Below are 18,958 nucleotides of genomic sequence, written 5' to 3' on the forward strand. Positions count from 1 at the left end.
TTATAAATTGGTTTCTTAATTTTGTCAAATATGTTTTTATTGAAAGAAATTAAAAATACACCATTTTACTGGCATATATCAATTCCTTCAATAAATTTATTTTTATACCTAAAACGAATGCTGCGAAATGTCTTAGTTTTATATAACCAATATATATCAAAGTATTTCTTTTTAAATTGCATTTATTGTAAATAAATATATATATATATATATTAATACTTTTTTAGCGATATAAATTGAAATTTATATAAAACATTAACCTGTATAAAACCAGGTACAACATTGTACATTTTAGGTTGTTGCATTATCCAATGTATGCGCATAACTGAGATGAACAATACATATCGCAACGCGTGTATATTATGGTCCATATACACACAGTATTTTAATTGTGTTTATATACAATAATAATTTAATATTATTATTTTAATAATTCGATTTGCTTGTTCGAATTTTTATTTGTTTGTTTTGGCTGCTTATTATTTCTCTCATATGTATTAAATACAATATATAATTTTAATATTTGCATTATTTCGATTTGCTTGTTCGAAATTTCATTTGATCTATATTAGATCATATACATTTTGGCAATTCATATTTTATTTGTATTACTATAATGTATTTATTATAATATAAACAAATATTTTATTAACGGTAAGGATATACAATAATAATTTAATATTATTATTTTAATAATTCGATTTGCTTGTTCGAATTTTTATTTGTTTGCTTTGGCTGCTTATTATTTCTCTCATATGTTTTAAATACAATATATAATTTTAATATTTGCATTATTTCGATTTGCTTGTTCGAAATTTTATTTGATCTATATTAGATCTCATATACATTTTGGCAATTCATATTTTATTTGTATTATTATAATGTATTTATTATAATATAAACAAATATTTTATTAACGGTAAGGATATACAATAATAATTTAATATTATTATTTTAATAATTCGATTTGCTTGTTCGAATTTTTATTTGTTTGCTTTGGCTGCTTATTAATTTCTCTCATATGTATTAAATACAATATATAATTTTAATATTTGCATTATTTCGATTTGCTTGTTCGAAATTTCATTTGATCTATAATAGATCTCATATACATTTTGGCAATTCATATTTTATTTGTAATACTATAATGTATTTATTATAATATAAACAAATATTTTATTAACGGTAAGGATATTAAAACATTAATGATCCTTCCGCAGGTTCACCTACGGAAACCTTGTTACGACTTTTACTTCCTCTAAATAATCAAGTTCGGTCAACTTTTGCGAAACAACCGTAACACGCAAGGCGTCACAGTGATCACGTCCGGAGACCTCACTAAATAATTCAATCGGTAGTAGCGACGGGCGGTGTGTACAAAGGGCAGGGACGTAATCAATGCGAGTTAATGACTCACACTTACTGGGAATTCCAAGTTCATGTGAACAGTTTCAGTTCACAATCCCAAGCATGAAAGTGGTTCAGCGGTTTACCCGGACCTCTCGGTCTAGGAAATACACGTTGATACTTTCATTGTAGCGCGCGTGCAGCCCAGGACATCTAAGGGCATCACAGACCTGTTATTGCTCAATCTCATTATTGCTAGACGCAATTTGTCCATTTAAGAAGCTAGTGTCCTTATAATGGGACAAACCAACAGGTACGGCTCCACTTATATAAACACATTCAAACACAATAAACATTTTACTGCCACCATGAATGAAGGCTATATAAGCTTCAACACCATAATCCTGAAGATATCTATTTAATATATTTGAGTCTCGTTCGTTATCGGAATTAACCAGACAAATCACTCCACGAACTAAGAACGGCCATGCACCACCACCCATAGATTCGAGAAAGAGCTATCAATCTGTCTTACACACTTATGTTCGGACCTGGTAAGTTTTCCCGTGTTGAGTCAAATTAAGCCGCAGGCTCCACTCCTGGTGGTGCCCTTCCGTCAATTCCTTTAAGTTTCAGCTTTGCAACCATACTTCCCCCGGAGCCCAAAAGCTTTGGTTTCCCGGGAAGCGACTGAGAGAGCCATAAAAGTAGCTACACCCAATTGCTAGCTGGCATCGTTTATGGTTAGAACTAGGGCGGTATCTGATCGCCTTCGAACCTCTAACTTTCGTTCTTGATTAATGAAAACATCTTTGGCAAATGCTTTCGCTTAAGTTAGTCTTACGACGGTCCAAGAATTTCACCTCTCGCGTCGTAATACTAATGCCCCCAAACTGCTTCTATTAATCATTACCTCTTGATCTGAAAACCAATGAAAGCAGAACAGAGGTCTTATTTCATTATCCCATGCACAGAATATTCAGGCATTTGAAGCCTGCTTTAAGCACTCTAATTTGTTCAAAGTAATTGTACCGGCCCACAATAACACTCGTTTAAGAGCACTAATGCAGGTTTTTAAATAGGAGGAACATATGAAAAAATACAAGTATCTAAGCACATGTAAGAACTCCACCGGTAATACGCTTACATACATAAAGGTATAGTACTAACCACAATTGTAAGTTGTACTACCCGTATGAAGCACAAGTTCAACTACGAACGTTTTAACCGCACCAACTTTAATATACGCTATTGGAGCTGGAATTACCGCGGCTGCTGGCACCAGACTTGCCCTCCAATTGGTCCTTGTTAAAGGATTTAAAGTGTACTCATTCCAATTACAGGGCCTCGGATATGAGTCCTGTATTGTTATTTTTCGTCACTACCTCCCCGAGCTGGGAGTGGGTAATTTACGCGCCTGCTGCCTTCCTTAGATGTGGTAGCCGTTTCTCAGGCTCCCTCTCCGGAATCGAACCCTGATTCCCCGTTACCCGTTGCAACCATGGTAGTCCTAGATACTACCATCAAAAGTTGATAGGGCAGACATTTGAAAGATCTGTCGTCGGTACAAGACCATACGATCTGCATGTTATCTAGAGTTCAACCAATATAACGATCTTGCGATCGCTTGGTTTTAGCCTAATAAAAGCACATGTTCCATAAGGTTCATGTTTTAATTGCATGTATTAGCTCTAGAATTACCACAGTTATCCAAGTAACTGTTAACGATCTAAGGAACCATAACTGATATAATGAGCCTTTTGCGGTTTCACTTTTAATTCGTGTGTACTTAGACATGCATGGCTTAATCTTTGAGACAAGCATATAACTACTGGCAGGATCAACCAGAATAATGTTTTTATTCATATTTCATTCATATTTTTTGAATAGAAATTAGCAATATATATGTTGTTATAGATTTTATTTCTATCGAATACGGCCATTTTTATATAGCATTCGTATACGTTTGTTTTCCAATTTATACTTGTTTCGCCACTAATAATAACAAGTTTTTATTGATGTCAAAAAGAATCATATTCTTTATAAACACAATATTTATTTTTCATATATTTTCTTTATATATGCACATTTCATTCTAAAATATCATTTTTGTTCGACATACATAATATATTGTATCCACACATGTACAATTTTTGTTTAACCAATATAAGATATTGAGTTAATCATTTGTATTTTGACGATAAATTTAAAATTTATCTATATATATCCATATAAGTCTCTGGTAATATATAAAATAGAACCGAGTGTATATATATAATTATTACTACTATATTTATTTCTTAAATAATATATACTTATATATTATTTATATATATACTCTTTATTATATATTATATAATTTCTTAAATAACTCTCTTAATAGCTATTTTTTATTATCAACAATATAAGTTGATATTAATATTGAAAATGTATTCATAATTACATTTTTATATTTCTTTGGTAGACTTTTATGTACTATTATTATTTAATAATACACATATAATATAAATCATGTTAGCCTACCTCCTAAAATTAACGATAAAATTCGGAAACAATTTGTTATTCTATGTACAATAGAAACTTGGCCTTTGTTTCAACGTTATTATCTTTGGGCTTAAAATATTAACCGCGGAGCCAAGTCTCGTATTCAAATAAATGAATAAAGAAACAAATTTGACGGATAATATCTTCTCTACTGACATATGTCAATAGCAGACGGCCGGCCCATTGACCATCCTATAGTAGTTTTTGGACACGCTGTCTCCCATTCGGGTATATTCAATTTACTTTGCCACTCACCCATATAGTGTTCTCTTATATAATAAGACAACGCACTTTTATATTCATTATATGGATATATTGCCTTCCTCATATTTGCCACACCACCTATAGTAGTTTTTGGACACGCTGTCTCCCATTCGGGTATATTCAATTTACTTTGCCACTCACCCATATAGTGTTCTCTTATATAATAAGAAAACGCACTTTTATTTTCATTATATGGATATATTGCCTTCCTCATATTTGCCACACCACCTATAGTAGTTTTTGGACACGCTGTCTCCCATTCGGGTATATTCAATTTACTTTGCCACTCACCCATATAGTGTTCTCTTATATAATAAGAAAACGCACTTTTATTTTCATTATATGGATATATTGCCTTCCTCATATTTGCCACACCACCTATAGTAGTTTTTGGACACGCTGTCTCCCATTCGGGTATATTCAATTCTCTTTGCCACTCACCCTTATAGTATTCTCTTATTTAATAAGAATACTAAAATACTTCTCATATTATAGATGTAATCTATTAACTTCTCAATATCCATACGGTTTATGTATGGTATTGACAAAATCCTATGCATTTGCATAAGATTTATTTTGCCACAATTTATAGTACTAGTGCCGCCCTCACTAGGTATAAATATCTCATTTCGCTAGTAGTGTATGGGCAAATTCTACTAGCTATTCTCATAAATATGTCACTTATATGCCATATCTATACAATTCATGCACTTTTATATGTATATTTGCTATATTATACATTATTATGCCTTATAGGTATTATACCTATAAGCCACATCCATACGATTGCTTAATATAAATATATGTATAATTTTTTATACATATTTTTTTTTTATTTATGTATGGTTTTTTATTCATATCCATATACTGTATTCACTTTTATATGGATATGATTGGCGTTTTATATAGTATTGACAAAATCATAAGTTTGACCAATACGAGGAGAGGTCCGCCAACGACCACCTCCCTATAGGTGTTTTTGGACACGCTGTCTCCCATTCGACTGCTTACTATACTAGGGGCTACCCGCTCCGTATGATATTCTCTCATATAACAAGAGAATGCAAGAAATATTCGTATTTTATGAATATAATCCATTTATTTTTCAATATCCATACGTTTTACTTAGTTTTTTGTACGGTATTGACAAAATCCTATGCATTTGCATAAGATTTATTTTGCCACAATTTATAGTACTAGTGCCGCCCTCACTAGGTATAAATATCTCATTTCGCTAGTAGTGTATGGGGAAATTCTACTAGCTATTCTCATAAATATGTCACTTATATGCCATATCTATACAATTCATGCACTTTTATATGTATATTTGCTATATTATACATTATTATGCCTTATAGGTATTATACCTATAAGCCACATCCATACGATTGCTTAATATAAATATATGTATAATTTTTTATACATATTTTTTTTTTATTTATGTATGGTTTTTTATTCATATCCATATACTGTATTCAATTTTATATGGATATGATTGGCGTTTTATATAGTATTGACAAAATCATAAGTTTGACCAATACGAGGAGAGGTCCGCCAACGACCACCTCCCTATAGGTGTTTTTGGACACGCTGTCTCCCATTCGACTGCTTACTATACTAGGGGCTACCCGCTCCGTATGATATTCTCTCATATAACAAGAGAATGCAAGAAATATTCGTATTTTATGAATATAATCCATTTATTTTTCAATATCCATACGTTTTACTTAGTTTTTTGTACGGTATTGACAAAATCCTATGCATTTGCATAAGATTTATTTTGCCACAATTTATAGTACTAGTGCCGCCCTCACTAGGTATAAATATCTCATTTCGCTAGTAGTGTATGGGCAAATTCTACTAGCTATTCTCATAAATATGTCACTTATATGCCATATCTATACAATTCATGCACTTTTATATGTATATTTGCTATATTATACATTATTATGCCTTATAGGTATTATACCTATAAGCCACATCCATACGATTGCTTAATATAAATATATGTATAATTTTTTATACATATTTTTTTTTATTTATGTATGGTTTTTTATTCATATCCATATACTGTATTCACTTTTATATGGATATGATTGGCGTTTTATATAGTATTGACAAAATCATAAGTTTGACCAATACGAGGAGAGGTCCGCCAACGACCACCTCCCTATAGGTGTTTTTGGACACGCTGTCTCCCATTCGACTGCTTACTATACTAGGGGCTACCCGCTCCGTATGATATTCTCTCATATAACAAGAGAATGCAAGAAATATTCGTATTTTATGAATATAATCCATTTATTTTTCAATATCCATACGTTTTACTTAGTTTTTTGTACGGTATTGACAAAATCCTATGCATTTGCATAAGATTTATTTTGCCACAATTTATAGTACTAGTGCCGCCCTCACTAGGTATAAATATCTCATTTCGCTAGTAGTGTATGGGCAAATTCTACTAGCTATTCTCATAAATATGTCACTTATATGCCATATCTATACAATTCATGCACTTTTATATGTATATTTGCTATATTATACATTATTATGCCTTATAGGTATTATACCTATAAGCCACATCCATACGATTGCTTAATATAAATATATGTATAATTTTTTATACATATTTTTTTTTATTTATGTATGGTTTTTTATTCATATCCATATACTGTATTCACTTTTATATGGATATGATTGGCGTTTTATATAGTATTGACAAAATCATAAGTTTGACCAATACGAGGAGAGGTCCGCCAACGACCACCTCCCTATAGGTGTTTTTGGACACGCTGTCTCCCATTCGACTGCTTACTATACTAGGGGCTGCCCGCTCCGTATGATATTCTCTCGTATAACAAGAGAATGCAAGAAATATTCGTATTTTATGAATATAATCCATTTATTTTTCAATATCCATACGTTTTACTTAGTTTTTTGTACGGTATTGACAAAATCCTATGCATTTGCATAAGATTTATTTTGCCACAATTTATAGTACTAGTGCCGCCCTCACTAGGTATAAATATCTCATTTCGCTAGTAGTGTATGGGCAAATTCTACTAGCTATTCTCATAAATGCCTTCTTTATGCCATATCTATACAATTTATGCACTTTTATATGTATATTTGCTAATATTATACATTATTATGCCTTATAGGTATTATACCTATAAGCCATATACATACGATTTCATTTTTTTATTTATATATGGTTTTGTATTTATAACCATATACCGTATTTACTTTTATAAGGATATGATTGGCGTTTTATATAGTATTGACAAAATTATAAGTTTGACAAACACTTTTTTAAGTCTTTTAGTTAAAATTGTCATTTTTAATTGACTATCTAAACACTAGATATATTTGCACATGGAGCAAAGAGTATAAAAATTGGTCGCGTCACTAATAATATCGCGATACATTTTTACTACCATCAAAATACCACATACGTTTATATGTCCTCTTTATTTAATTTGGTTTCTAAACCTCAGGAATAGTTTTAATTATATGTGCGCTCTAAGTTGAATGAATTTCTTGAATCTCTTTACTTGAATTTCTAAGACTTAAAAATATTTATAAATAGATGTCCTATTGCATAATATTTTTTTATCGCTTCACTTATAAAATAACGATCCTGCCTTTCTACCTTTGAATAAACATTCATATAAACATGGAGAAAAAAACGTTCGCGTCACTAACAGTATGTGACGATAAAATTTTGCTAACATTAAAAGGAACATATTTTTATATGTCAACTCTTAGTTGAATTGGTCTATTGCTTAAGATTCTAGACCTTAGGAATATTTTTATATTATATGTTTGCCAATCTTCGCGTCACTAAAAAGATGACGATTCATATTGTTATTATTAGATGGTCGAGTTGTACTTATATTGATATGTTAATCAAATTGGTCTCTTACTTGAAAATCTAGACCTTAGGAATATTTTTATATTATATGTTTGCCAATCTTCGCGTCACTAATAAGATGACGATTCATATTGTTATTATTAGATGGTCGAGTTGTACTTATATTGATATGTTAATCAAATTGGTCTCTTACTTGAAAATCTAGACCTTAGGAATATTTGTATATTATATGTTTGCCAATCTTCGCGTCAGTAATAAGATGACGATTCATATTGTTATTATTAGATGGTCGAGTTGTACTTATATTGATATGTTAATCAAATTGGTCTCTTACTTGAAAATCTAGACCTTAGGAATATTTTTATATTATATGTTTGCCAATCTTCGCGTCACTAATAAGATGACGATTCATATTGTTATTATTAGATGGTCGAGTTGTACTTATATTGATATGTTAATCAAATTGGTCTCTTACTTGAAAATCTAGACCTTAGGAATATTTTTATATTATATGTTTGCCAATCTTCGCGTCACTAATAAGATGACGATTCATATTGTTATTATTAGATGGTCGAGTTGTACTTATATTGATATGTTAATCAAATTGGTCTCTTACTTGAAAATCTAGACCTTAGGAATATTTTTATATTATATGTTTGCCAATCTTCGCGTCACTAATAAGATGACGATTCATATTGTTATTATTAGATGGTCGAGTTGTACTTATATTGATATGTTAATCAAATTGGTCTCTTACTTGAAAATCTAGACCTTAGGAATATTTGTATATTATATGTTTGCCAATCTTCGCGTCACTAATAAGATGACGATTCATATTGTTATTATTAGATGGTCGAGTTGTACTTATATTGATATGTTAATCAAATTGGTCTCTTACTTGAAAATCTAGACCTTAGGAATATTTTTATATTATATGTTTGCCAATCTTCGCGTCACTAATAAGATGACGATTCATATTATTATTAGATGGTCGAGTTGTACTTATATTGATATGTTAATCAAATTGGTCTCTTACTTGAAAATCTAGACCTTAGGAATATTTTTATATTATATGTTTGCCAATCTTCGCGTCACTAATAAGATGACGATTCATATTGTTATTATTAGATGGTCGAGTTGTACTTATATTGATATGTTAATCAAATTGGACTCTTACTTGAAAATCTAGACCTTAGGAATATTTTTATATTATATGTTTGCCAATCTTCGCGTCACTAATAAGATGACGATTCATATTGTTATTATTAGATGGTCGAGTTGTACTTATATTGATATGTTAATCAAATTGGTCTCTTACTTGAAAATCTAGACCTTAGGAATGTAATATATAAAGGATTAAAAATTCGCCACAAAGCCAAGCAAACAATCAATGCATACAAATAGATTGTTGGTTGAACTTTATATAAGAAGTTCAACACAACAAATAAATTATGCAATTTTATTATCGAATCATCAAGCAAAGGATAAGCTTCAGTGGATCGCAGTATGGCAGCTGCTCAACCACTTACAACACCTTGCCTGTTACAAAAGTCGTTTACAATTGATTCTAGGCTTTGTCATTGTATTAAATAATGCTTTTATATGTAACTAGCGCGGCATCAGGTGATCAAAGATCCTCCCAATTTACTATGTTACAAATTACATTGGCATCACATCCATTGTCGTTTAAAAAGTAAATTATAAACTTTAAATGGTTTAGAAGCCATACAATGCAAATTGCCCCTTATTTATCATTGCAGTCCAGCACGGATACGACCTTAGAGGCGTTCAGGCATAATCCAACGGACGTAGCGTCATACCACTGTTCGCTCGAACAAGTATTGTGCCATTGGTCCGTACCTGCGGTTCCTCTCGTACTACGCAGGAATGCTGTCGCAACAACGTTTTGTCATTAGTAGGGTAAAACTAACCTGTCTCACGACGGTCTAAACCCAGCTCACGTTCCCTTGCATGGGTGAACAATCCAACGCTTGGTGAATTTTGCTTCACAATGATAGGAAGAGCCGACATCGAAGGATCAAAAAGCGACGTCGCTATGAACGCTTGGCCGCCACAAGCCAGTTATCCCTATGGTAACTTTTCTGACACCTCTTGTTAAAAACTCTTTAAACCAAAATGATCGATAGGCCGAGCTTTTGCTGTCCCTGTGTGTACTGAACACCGAGATCAAGTCAGCATTTGCCCTTTTGCTCTATGTGTGGTTTCTGTCCGCACTGAGCTGGCCTTGGGACACCTCCGTTATTATTTGAGAGATGTACCGCCCCAGTCAAACTCCCTACCTGGCAATGTCCTTGAATTGGATCATACCTGAGTAATTGGAGTTATACCAAATTTTCAAATCAAAAATACATAAATGCACCGTTTTATTAAAGAATTTGTTTGCGATTATATAACAAACTCGTGATACTTTGATCAAGAAGCTTGCATCAAAACCCAATACCATAAGATATAATAAATATATCCGTATAATGGCTAGGAAATGATACACGTTCCATTTAATCAAGTAAGTAAGGAAACAATAAGAGTAGTGGTATTTCATTGGCGATACCAAACCGAGGTCTAATATCTCCCACTTATTCTACACCTCTTATGTCTCCTTACACTGCCAGATTAGAGTCAAGCTCAAAAGGGTCTTCTTTCCCCGCTAATTATTCCAAGCCCGTTCCCTTGGCTGTGGTTTCGCTAGATAGTAGATAGGGACAGGTGTGTCTCGGATCCCTCCGAACTTATTTAACGTGACGTGTTCCGCACTGAAGGGATTACAGCCACGGCATTCTAATATACCCACAAGGGAGTATATAATGCAAGGGTCTGGGTTAAGCGCCAAACCAACGCCCTGGACTAGAAGCTATAGCTATGTACATAGCAACCACCCCAGTAGCAATTTAAGTACTTGCTTGTCGGGCAAGCACTCCCCCTTGCATAGGGGCGAGATCTATCTAAAATCTCTACTGTTCTTTGGGTCGCAGCACCCGAGTTGTATTAACGCAACATCCACGTCGAGCCCGGGGACTCTACCCGCGATATAGGTGTCAACCACAGCCACCACGAAACTCCCACTAGGGGGCCGACCTCAATGAGTAGCCTTGGAGAACCACTCAACCCGTGGCACCGAAATTTCAGGCTCGGTGGGCCTCACCCCTTCAGCTCCGACAAGCTCGGATGGGGCAACCATGTCATATTAGTCGCCTCCTACGACAAGCAATGACAAGCTGTGGCAGTATTCTTCGCCGTTGCCACACGGCAAGGGGGTTTTGGGACTATTGTCCCGGCGCCTGCGGTTCATCCCTCGTCGCTTCCATCCTACGCCTCGAGAAGGCAGCATCAGCAAAAGCTCCTAGGAGACGCATCCGTTCTGGGGTCTCGACTACTCCTGCGACGTTCCATCGTTCTTGGACTCGAACAATGCCAAGGGCATCCAAGTCACGCAAATCGCTATAGAGGCGGCACTCACATAGTACGTGAAGCCAGTCCTCACTCTCCTCTCCACATGAGCATGCGGTTGTGGTGCTGAGGGTTCTACCATGGAGGAAAGCGTTGAACGACCCGTGTCCTGTCAGCAAGAATCCGGCTCTTAAGGTGAAGACAAAGTCCTTCCTCTTGTAGACGAACGCTGCCTCTGGGAAAAACTGGCGAGTCACAAAACCGTGAGCCGCTTGGTCCCATCTGAGTTGCCACTCATTTAGCAGACATTCGTCTAGCAGAGCCATCTTTCCAGTCCAACACAGACAAGTCCTGTCCATAGAGCCAGTCGCTCTCGTCCAGGGGAACGTGCTTTCTGAGCTTAAACTTCACTGCCATCCTGTGAGCATCTAAATCCATTGGAGGAGCACCAGCAAGCACCTGCAGTGCCACCGTGGACACTGTGCGGCATACCGGTAGGCATCCTAATAGGATGGTCCTCTGGCACGAGGTGAGGAGTCTTAAGGACTTGCCCTTGCTCGCCGCCTTGTACCAGACCGAGGCACCGAAGAGTGCACAGGGGACCATGAGTCCGCTGTATATCGTCCTCTTAGCACGGGAGCTGAGCCCCCAATCGACTCGGAGCACCCGTGCTAGCCCTCCGGCAACTCCAGCCAGCCGATCTCTGAGAGCAGAGATATGCGGGAGAAAGCTCATCCGCTCGCCGACTAAGATGCCAAGGTACCGGCATTTGGTGACGTATGGCAGGCTTGCTCCAGCAAACCGTACCGTCGGTCTCCTAGTGTCTGAAAGATTCCCTTTCAGCAACATGATTGCCGTCTTGCTGGTTGACACACTCACTCCAACCTCAGCTCCCCAGGCTCCCACGATGTCCATCAACTGCTCACCCTTTCGCTCCAGATCGGCACGGGAATTCCCATCGACGAAAAGTAGCAAGTCATCTGCAAACGCGCTCAGAGCACAATGTGGCTCCAGGCGCTGAAGCAGCACATCCATCAGTAGGTTCCAAATAAATGGACCACTGACGGACCCTTGCGGGCAGCCCCGTGTAACCGACACTGTGGCCGCTTCGTAACTGCTGATGATACTGGCACTTCGACCGGAGAAATAACTTTTCCACAAGTCTATCTCTCGACAGCCGACGTCGATAAGCCGATCCAGCACCGCGTTCCACTCAACATTGTCGAAGGCACCCTTGAAATCAACAAAGATTCCCAGCACCCTCCTCTCGCGGCTGGTGGAAACGGTGTTTTTAGCGTGCATCCACGCATCCTCAACGCAGCGTCCAGGCCGAAATCCAAATTGCCATCTGCAGCCATCCGGTAGCACATCCTTCAGTCGATTCACCATGATCCCTTCCAGCACCTTTCCGAACACTGGCAAAAGGCATATGCCACGATAAGAGGCAGGATCGCTCCTGTCCTTATCTGGCCCCTTTACCAGCGGTATCACTCTCGGGTGTTTCCACTCGGCAGGAAAATATCCTTCCGAGAGGCATCGAGAGTACAACTTCGTCAGGTGCTGAGGGATAGCACGCCATACCTCCTTGACGATCCCACCCGTGATGCCGTCCATTCCCGGCGATCGCCGGCTTCTCAGCTTCGCGACGCTGGTTGCCACCTCGAAGGCTTCGAGGGTCGGTGGAGCAGCAGGAGTTATACCCTCACGCACTGTGGATTCCGCAACAGGGAAGAAGTTGCGGAGGAGTATATCTGCGCAGTCGTGCCATGTCGTAAGTAGCGCGCCGTTCGACCTAAGACATCCAAGATCGGTTGTCTTTTTCCGGCCTCGGCATATTCGGTAGGCGTGCCCCCATGGATCATCCTTGTGCCGTCCCACGAAGTCCCGCCAGTTTTGTTCCTTTGTCATCAGGATAAGCTTCTTATACTGGCCTGAGGCAAGCCTTAATCCAGCGGCAAGTCGCTCAACATCGCCGGTGCCACTCCGACGAGCTGCCTGCAGCCTGCGCCTCAGTCTCCTGACCTCTTGGCGCTTGGTACTCAGTTCAGGATTCCACCATATTACGTTTCCCCTTGCTGCAGGTATCCTGCGCCCTATTACCCTGTCGCACACTTCGTGTACGATGGAGCGAAGGGCTGACACATGATCATCCAACGGCGATTCCTCCAGTTCCTCGAGACATTCAGCTACATCCCTTAGTTCTACTCTGAATCTTCGCCAACTTGCATTGGAGAGCCTCCATTGCGGTACCGGAGCTAGGCTCTCAACAGTACTGCTTGGATCTGGAGTAACCTCAACAGTGATGATGTTGTGGTCACTCAGCTCCCAGAAGTCAACTCTCCATTCGTATATTGCCCACACACGCGCTGCTTCGTTGGTGAAGGTCACGTCGATATCACTTCTGGAGCGGTGATTATCGAACGTGAACACCTGGCTGGCCGTATTAAGCACACAGACACCGCTTGCGATGATCCACTCGTCCATGTGCTGTCCCCGTTCGCGATTCAGACGGTCTCCAGAGTTAGCTGGAGTTTTGCTGAACCACATCGGGGAAACCGCATTCGCATCAAGTCCGAGGATTGTCGGTGTCCTGCTGGCTAGCAGCAGAACCGTATCCAGGTAGTCAGTGTAGGGCTGCAGGGCAGCTGAGTACTGGCAGTATACGGAGGACAGAAAAATGGTGCCGTATTTTCCTGTGACACTCACGCACACTCCATAATCCGTCGTCAATGTCTCGATGGGCATGCAGATGGCAGACGGGTCGTCCACGATGATGGCAGCTTTCTTCCTTTTGTCAGCGAAGATTCTCATGCCTCCAGGGAGTCCAGTGAGACGCTTGCCTGCGTCCACATAGGGCTCCTGAATGAGTGCGAACAGGTGGCCAGCATCTCTCATCCGCTTTGCAAGCTCGATGACAGCGCAACGGCCTCGACCACAATTCGCTTGGATGAAGCTGAACATGTTAATGTCTAGCTTGCACCCTGGCTAGCACAGCGCTATATATCGGGCATCCACCCGAGAGCATATAGTGCCCCGAGGGTAGCCCTTTATGGCGGCAGTTACGGCAGTCCACCGCATTTTTGCACTTCGCCGCGACGTGGTCGTTCTGTCCGCACTGGCGGCAGACCTGGTTTTCTCTAGCGTACCGACACTCGCTGACTTTGTGGTCAAAACCAAGGCATCGGTGGCACGCATAGGTGCGCACTTGAGAGCGGCAGCGGTAAGAGAACCACTTGATATACACCCTCCCGCTTTCGAGAACGGCCAACGCCTGATCATCTACTTCCAGCGTCACGTTTATAGTGGCGCTGTTAGCTGCTGACCAGGGCTTGGTCGCCAGGACTACCGCCTTCTGGAACTCCTTCAGCGACATCTCCTCGAAGTTTTTCTCTTTTAACTCCATCATGAACTCATCCGGCGTCACAGTGGTGTCCACATCCTGTACCGTCACCCTGGGTTTTGCGGCAGTGTTTTTGGACACCTTAAGGCCCACCTCAGCGAATTTTGCGGAGGCAACGATTTTCGACATCTCCGCCTGCGATGGCGTGCGAATAATCGCGCCGCCCCGCTTCAACTCTCGCACCTCATGCACTCTGACGCCCAAAGCAGGCGCTACCTCTTTGCGGACCTTGTCCGCAATTTGCCTCCCTGATAAGGCCGGATCATCACATGCAACGACTGCCGACCAGGTCTCCCGGATTTTCCGCGGTGCGGCTACAGGGGCATAGGGGGCGACAGGGGCAGCAGGTGAGGCGATAAGGTGCGCGCCTCTAGCAGCGGCGGCTGCGTATGAGACGGCCGAGGCAACCGGTGTCTGCTTCTTAAGGCGGTCCTCAAGCACTCCAATCCGTATAAGGAGGGCTGCAACAACCTCCTCGTAGCGGTTGGCTACGGACTGTACCTTCACATTTGTGGCCGGGTTGGCATAGGAGACCATGAACATCCTACCGATCTCCGATCGGATGTCCCCCATCTCGGCAGCGACGGCACCATTACCTCTCCACTCCCTATCCGAGAAGGATTTTAGAGGACTGGCTGGTGCAACGAAGGTCTTCTCGTGTTCAGCATAGGATGCAGCAGCGGCGGGGGCTGCGGGAGCGGCAGGGGCTGCGGCAAGGGCAGCGACAGGGGCAGCGGCAGCGGCAGCAGCAGGGGCAGCGGCAGCGGCAGCGGCAGCGGCAGGGGCTGTCGCAGTGTCAGCGGCAGTTGCATCCAGTGCCATCAACTTGCACCTAGAGGCGTCCCTCAGCGGCGCTTTATTGCGCTTACCTCTGGGTCGTCCTCTGCCCCCACTGCTTCCCCTACTACTAGCACTCTCACTGCCAGAATCTCCAACATCCATTTTGGGTGGCGCCATCCGCCGGTTATCGGCAGTTCCAACCCAAAAGCTTTTCCACCAAGGACTTACCCCTTTATTATCAGCTGGTCGGAAAGCTCTATCAGCTGATCAGCTGATAAAAGTTTAGCGATGACACAAACCGCACAGCTGTTTTAGGCAAAATGTGCCTAAATAAGCCTAACGCCTCTCTCAAGAGAGCGCCTCTCTCGTGACACACGTGGCGCAATGGAAAATTTCCAATGGGAAAAACCCAATTTCACCCGGTTTCACCACTTTTACACAGGGAAAACACGCGCACTGGGTTCGTAGGCACAAAACACGAATTTTCGTGCTGTTTCTAGCTTCGTATCTGGTCTCTATCAGTCAATATTGGCTACACTCGCGGAGCGTACGGAAAACACGTCTGTTCGCACGAGCAATCTAACACCGACTGAGTAGTAGATAGGGACAGTAGGAATCTCGTTAATCCATTCATGCGCGTCACTAATTAGATGACGAGGCATTTGGCTACCTTAAGAGAGTCATAGTTACTCCCGCCGTTGACCCGCGCTTACTTGAATTTCTTCACTTTGACATTCAGAGCACTGGGCAGAAATCACATTGTGTCAACACCCGCTAGGGCCATCACAATGCTTTGTTTTAATTAGACAGTCGGATTCCCCAAGTCCGTGCCAGTTCTGAATTGATTGTTAATTGATAATCGTTATAATTAATAAGAACTAATTGGTTTAACCCAATTAGTATTCTTAAAAATTTTAGCAAGAAAGTTCCACAATTGGCTACGTAACTAAACTATCCGGGGAACAAGTAACTAACATAAATGCTAGAAACTCTATTTACCCAGAACGAGCACATAAACCATGTTATTGTTTCCCAATCAAGCCCGACTATCTCAATCTTCAGAGCCAATCCTTATCCCGAAGTTACGGATCTAATTTGCCGACTTCCCTTACCTACATTATTCTATCGACTAGAGACTCTTCACCTTGGAGACCAGCTGCGGATATTGGTACGGCCTGTTGAGAAGTTTGCGTGTCCCCACCATAAATTTTCAAGGTCCGAGGAGAAAATATCGACACAACAGTATATGTCATGCTCTTCTAGCCCATCTACCATATCTCTCTGCGAAAGACTTCCATGGTAGTTCGGCTATAAAACAGAAAAGAAAACTCTTCCGATATCTCTCGACGGCTTCTTTATGGTCGTTCCTGTTGCCAGGATGAGCACGAGGCCCATATTTAATAACAAACGGATACTCAACAGGTTACGGAATTGGAACCGTATTCCCTTTCGTTCAAAATTATTCAAGTATATTAATTTAGCTAGATTTTATATAATATATATATTTGTTTGGCATTTGTATTTTACTTGAAAATTTTCGGCTTTCGCCTTGAACTTAGGACCGACTAACTCGTGATCAACCACTGTTCACACGAAACCCTTCTCCACTTCAGTCCTCCAAGGTCTCATTCGATTATTTGCTACTACCACCAAGATCTGTACCAATGGCAGCTCCATGCAGGCTTACGCCAAACACTTCTACGCATACCATTGTACCTTCCTACTCACTAAAGTTTCAAAATTTATATTACAAGTAATATAAATCATCTACTTTAGCGGTAATGTATAGGTATACAACTTAAGCGCCATCCATTTTAAGGGCTAGTTGCTTCGGCAGGTGAGTTGTTACACACTCCTTAGCGGATTTCGACTTCCATGATCACCGTCCTGCTGTTTTAAGCAACCAACGCCTTTCATGGTATCTGCATGAGTTGTTAATTTGGGCACCGTAACATTACGTTTGGTTCATCCCACAGCGCCAGTTCTGCTTACCAAAAGTGGCCCACTGGGCACATTATATCATAACCTTGAACTTCATATCAAGAAAGTTAAGGTTCTTACCCATTTAAAGTTTGAGAATAGGTTAAGATCGTTTCGACCCTAAGGCCTCTAATCATTCGCTTTACCAGATAAGATTATTTTATATAATATTAAAATGCACCAGCTATCCTGAGGGAAACTTCGGAAGGAACCAGCTACTAGATGGTTCGATTGGTCTTTCGCCCCTATACTCAATTCTGACAATCGATTTGCACGTCAGAACTGTTTCGGTCTTCCATCAGGGTTTCCCCTGACTTCAACCTGATCAAGTATAGTTCACCATCTTTCGGGTCACAGCATATATGCTCAAGGTACGTTCCAGTTAGAGGCATAAATAATATAAATATCATTATACATAACTATATAGAACGCCCCGGGATTGTGTTAATTAGCTATAAATAGTTAAAAAACTAATCCCATTATTAGTCAAGTTAATTACGCTATTAGGTTTATATCCCAATAACTTGCACATATGTTAGACTCCTTGGTCCGTGTTTCAAGACGGGTCCCGAAGGTATCCTGAATCTTTCGCATTGTTAATCCTACAAGTGCATATAATAAACACAAAAATCAATGATAATTATGCCATTATATAATTCCGAAAAATTAACGCACTGTATTCATATAAATCTATCAGCACTTTATCAAATTAATAACATTTATTCTGTGTTAAAATGCAAGCAAATTAATTTGAATAAACTATAAGTTATATTTTATGATAAATTTGGTATGCTAATAGATTACAATGTCCTTATATGGAAAAAATGCACACTATTATCATAATATTGTTTAAATATTACAATTCTAATGATGAATTTTCCATAACGGATATTCAGGTTCATCGGGCTTAACCTCTAAGCAGTTTCACGTACTGTTTAACTCTCTATTCAGAGTTCTTTTCAACTTTCCCTCACGGTACTTGTTTACTATCGGTCTCATGGTTATATTTAGTTTTAGATGGAGTTTACCACCCACTTAGTGCTGCACTATCAAGCAACACGACTCTTTGGAAACATCATCTAGTAATCATTAACGTTATACGGGCCTGGCACCCTCTATGGGTAAATGGCCTCATTTAAGAAGGACTTAAATCGTTAATTTCTCATACTAGAATATTGACGCTCCATACACTGCATCTCACATTTGCCATATAGACAAAGTGACTTAGTGCTGAACTGATTTCTTTTCGCTCGCCGCTACTAAGAAAATCCTTGTTAGTTTCTTTTCCTCCCCTAATTAATATGCTTAAATTCAGGGGGTAGTCCCATATGAGTTGAGGTTGTGTATAACTTTTATATGCAATT

The 18,958-nt window shown here is 39.5% G+C and overlaps 1 non-coding gene and 1 pseudogene across 1 annotated transcript; both read right to left on the reverse strand.

Annotated features, from left to right (window-relative positions):
- Positions 1–1,203: 1,203 nt before the first annotated feature.
- Positions 1,204–3,198, reverse strand: LOC127012248 (small subunit ribosomal RNA). The gene has a single exon (XR_007765761.1). It is a non-coding gene; the product is annotated as a small subunit ribosomal RNA (ribosomal RNA).
- A 6,296-nt stretch (positions 3,199–9,494) lies between these two features.
- On the reverse strand, positions 9,495–18,936 carry LOC127012258 (large subunit ribosomal RNA; annotated as a pseudogene).
- Between the last annotated feature and the right edge of the window lie 22 nt (positions 18,937–18,958).

Source organism: Drosophila biarmipes, unplaced genomic scaffold (genome assembly GCF_025231255.1).
Source record: "Drosophila biarmipes strain raj3 unplaced genomic scaffold, RU_DBia_V1.1 ptg000036l, whole genome shotgun sequence".
Lineage (NCBI taxonomy): Eukaryota > Metazoa > Arthropoda > Insecta > Diptera > Drosophilidae > Drosophila > Drosophila biarmipes.